This window comes from Sceloporus undulatus, chromosome 3 (genome assembly GCF_019175285.1).
Source record: "Sceloporus undulatus isolate JIND9_A2432 ecotype Alabama chromosome 3, SceUnd_v1.1, whole genome shotgun sequence".
NCBI lineage: Eukaryota > Metazoa > Chordata > Lepidosauria > Squamata > Phrynosomatidae > Sceloporus > Sceloporus undulatus.
Window position 1 is genome coordinate 170,304,291 of NC_056524.1, and position 3,235 is coordinate 170,307,525.

The 3,235-nt window shown below is 45.0% G+C and overlaps 1 protein-coding gene across 1 annotated transcript in view; it reads right to left on the bottom strand.

The window, feature by feature from the left end:
* The window catches only part of AIFM2 (apoptosis inducing factor mitochondria associated 2), a 9,462-nt gene extending 6,536 nt beyond the window's left edge, over positions 1-2,926 (bottom strand). The window contains exon 1 of the mRNA XM_042458460.1: positions 2,763-2,926. The gene's annotated coding sequence lies outside the window, so the exon portion shown is untranslated. The remainder of the gene's footprint in view (positions 1-2,762) is intronic.
* Positions 2,927-3,235: the final 309 nt, after the last annotated feature.

Sequence of the window (3,235 nt, forward strand, 5' to 3'; positions counted from 1 at the left end):
AGTCACACTCTCTCAGCCTCAGGGGAAGGCAATGGCAAACCTCCTCTGAACAAACCTTGCCAAGAAAACCCCACGATAAGTTGACCCAACCACAACCAAAGCTCTCAAGGAGAGAGGGGTGTAATAATTTGAGTCCTGGACTGTGACTCTGGAGACCAGGGTTTGATTCCCAGTTCAGCCATGAAACCCACTGGGTGACCTTGGGAGAGTCACACTCTCTCAGCCTCAGAGGAAGCATAGGAAGTATATTTTTGTGTGTGTTGGGAGTCAGCATATGGCATAGTGGTTTGAATCCTGGACTGTGACTCTGGAGACCAGGGTTCAAATCCAGGCTCAGCCCTGTAAAAACCCACTGGGTGACCTTAGGCAAGAAGTCACACTCTCTCAGCCTCAGGGGAAGGCAATGGCAAACCTCCTCTGAACAAACCCTGCCAAGAAAACCCCATTAAGACAGTCGAAAATGACTCGGAGGCAAGCAGCAACAAAGCTCTCAAGGAAAAGGGAGCAGGAAGTTTACAGGATCCCAAAGGAACGTTTCAAAGGTAACGCGTTACCTGTAACAACGTTGTCCTGGTGACTGGGTGGCACAACTACAAAATGCAGTTCCTGCAAAGAAAAAACAGCAGGCTGGGGCTTGGATGCCTCCTCATTTCCAGGAGGATAATGAATGATCAACCCTAAGCCTGCTTGCTTCCTTCCCCCTCCTGACTCAGCATCAGCCTCCTTCTGAGTTATATATATAGCCCCAGATGGCACTCATTCTAAGAATGACTTCAGTGTTACCGACCAGCTTGCTGAATCTGGCGCCACCTAGTGGCCAGCAGGGGGCGATCGAGCCACATACTAGTCTCAGACAGACAGACAAGGCCCCCCCCTTTTTTTTTTGCAAAACCAAAGGCTGCAATGCATCCACACTGTAGAAATAATCCAGTTTGTCACCGCTTTAACTGCCAATGCTACGGATACAGAATTCCCAGAATGCCATAGCATTGACCCATAGCAGTTAAACTTGGTGCCAGACTGGGATGCAGACCAAGTGATCAGATGTCCAGAACATATTGCCATAGCCGCTAAACTGGATTATTTCTGCAGTGTAGATGCAGCCGAAGAGATACTTTCCTGTCTTCGGAAAACACTTGGGAAAACTGCTTTTTGGGCTACAGACTCCAGAATCACAGGAAGATCTGGGGCCTTGTAGTCCAACAAAGTAATTACAGCAAAGTGAATCTTCAACATTTGCTGGGGTTAGGGGCTCAGGGCCCCCATGAAAGTGGGGAAAATGCAAATAAAAAACCCAGAGTTATTTGTACATGAGACATCACCTTTCTGGGCATCTTTAGTCCCTACAGCACAACTCCATGGTCCTGAGATCTTGACCTTAGAATTGCAAGGGAGAAACTACAAATGCCTAGAGAATTGTTTTCTGTCTCTAGATCCTCCAGCACAACTCTATGGTGAATGTCCAGCAGAGTTGCGTTGGGGGGCCTAGACATTCCTAGAGGTAACATATTAAACAAATTTGTGAATATTCAAATCCGCAAAAGTCACAGCCACAAATGTGGAGGGCCAAATGTATTCCCAATTCTATATCTCCGTGTAAAAAGCTGGTAACAGAAAGATTAAAACATGATTCTGCACCAAAAACAGCTACGTTATTCGAATCTATTTTTGTTGCAAAATATACTCCACATTTGTCAATAAAGGGTTACAAGCAGTTATGCTTCAGGACATGGCAGTCTTTTGACCCTGACTATGGGAGACATGCTTAGCCCCTACTTTGGCACCTGAGACTTAAGAGACCTGCTACAATGCAGAAATAAAGATGTTCTACAACACCTTAAATGTCAAGGCACTATCTTGTGGGCTCCTGGGATTTGTAGTTTGCTGCGGTATTCAGCCTTGTCTATCAGAGAGCTCTGGTACCTCACCATACGACAAATCCCATGATCGTGTGGGATAGGGTTAGGGCAGTTAAAGTGGTGCCAAACTGCTTGATTTCTGCAATGTGGACAACACCCTTAACCACGCATTGCCCACATTCCTCCAGTCCTATCCTCGCATTCTCAAAGACGTGAAGCACTTTCCCCTTATAAATGCACAAACTGAATTCAGCATGGTTTTTTTCCCCTTAATAAATGCTGAGTTTCACTTTGTAGCTGCTTATTATTGTCAGCCCTGGGGTTTGCCACCTTTTTACTTGCCCTGCTTCTGTGCTTTTAAGGTCAGCTGGGCACTTTTTAGAATACTTTTAGAGCAGATGCTACTTTTTCTTCCAAAGAAGCAAAGCGTTTCACTTGTTTAATTTTTTTGTGTGCTATCCTGCTCTTAAAGGCATAGCAGCTGGAACGAAACAGCAAAGTCAGAGGCCATCCCCTAGCTTTGGCATTGCAAAATTAATGCCAACGAAGTACTTTTCCCATGTCATTTGACCGATCAGATACTTTGTACTTCTTTTAAGAATGTTCTTCATTGGATAATTGTTAATGTTCCCTCTCTGAGGTATGAATTGTTCTTGAAATGTGTATTGCAGAGGGACATATAAAATCAAGGCATCACATTAAGAAAAATAAAGTGGTTGTTGGTGAGAGCTCCTGACTTAGCTGGATGCAAACTAGGGTGCTGAAAATGTAACTACTGGATGCTGAGGGTCAAATTGTCCCCTGACTCACATAATGCCCAGTCAACCTCCTCCCATTAAAAAAAATTTCAAAAACTATTTCGTAGTCATAAGGAAAACAGAGAATATACTTCCAGCACCTTACCTTTCTCCCTGAAGGGCTAGATTTCTGTTTGCAGGGAGCTTTTATGTGCAGGGAAGTCCAAACTTGTGGAGCCCTGCTTGGAGTCCTCACGAAGAAGGACAGGCTGGAAATGAGTCTGCATCTAAATGTTTGATCAGTGCTGCTGCTCTAGAGAAATCTCTGCCACCCACTTTTGTTTTGTAATGAGCCACAGTTTTATAAGCAGAAAGTGTGCTATTGTTGAGCAACGTGTTACACAAGGCCCTTGCCATCCCTCATCCCCCAGGGAGTGCTGTGGTGTCATAAAAGTGGGGTTAGCCAGTGTGGCCGGATGAAGGAGCAACATTATTTTATATTCTTGGGTGGACTCTGGTTATTTTGCTGCCCATGAAGAAGGACAAGGTGGCATCTTCCTTTCCCCAGCTCACATAGGGAAAATGACTTGGCAGGCAGCTGACTCTACATTAATGCTACCCATGGGATAGCATCTTCCA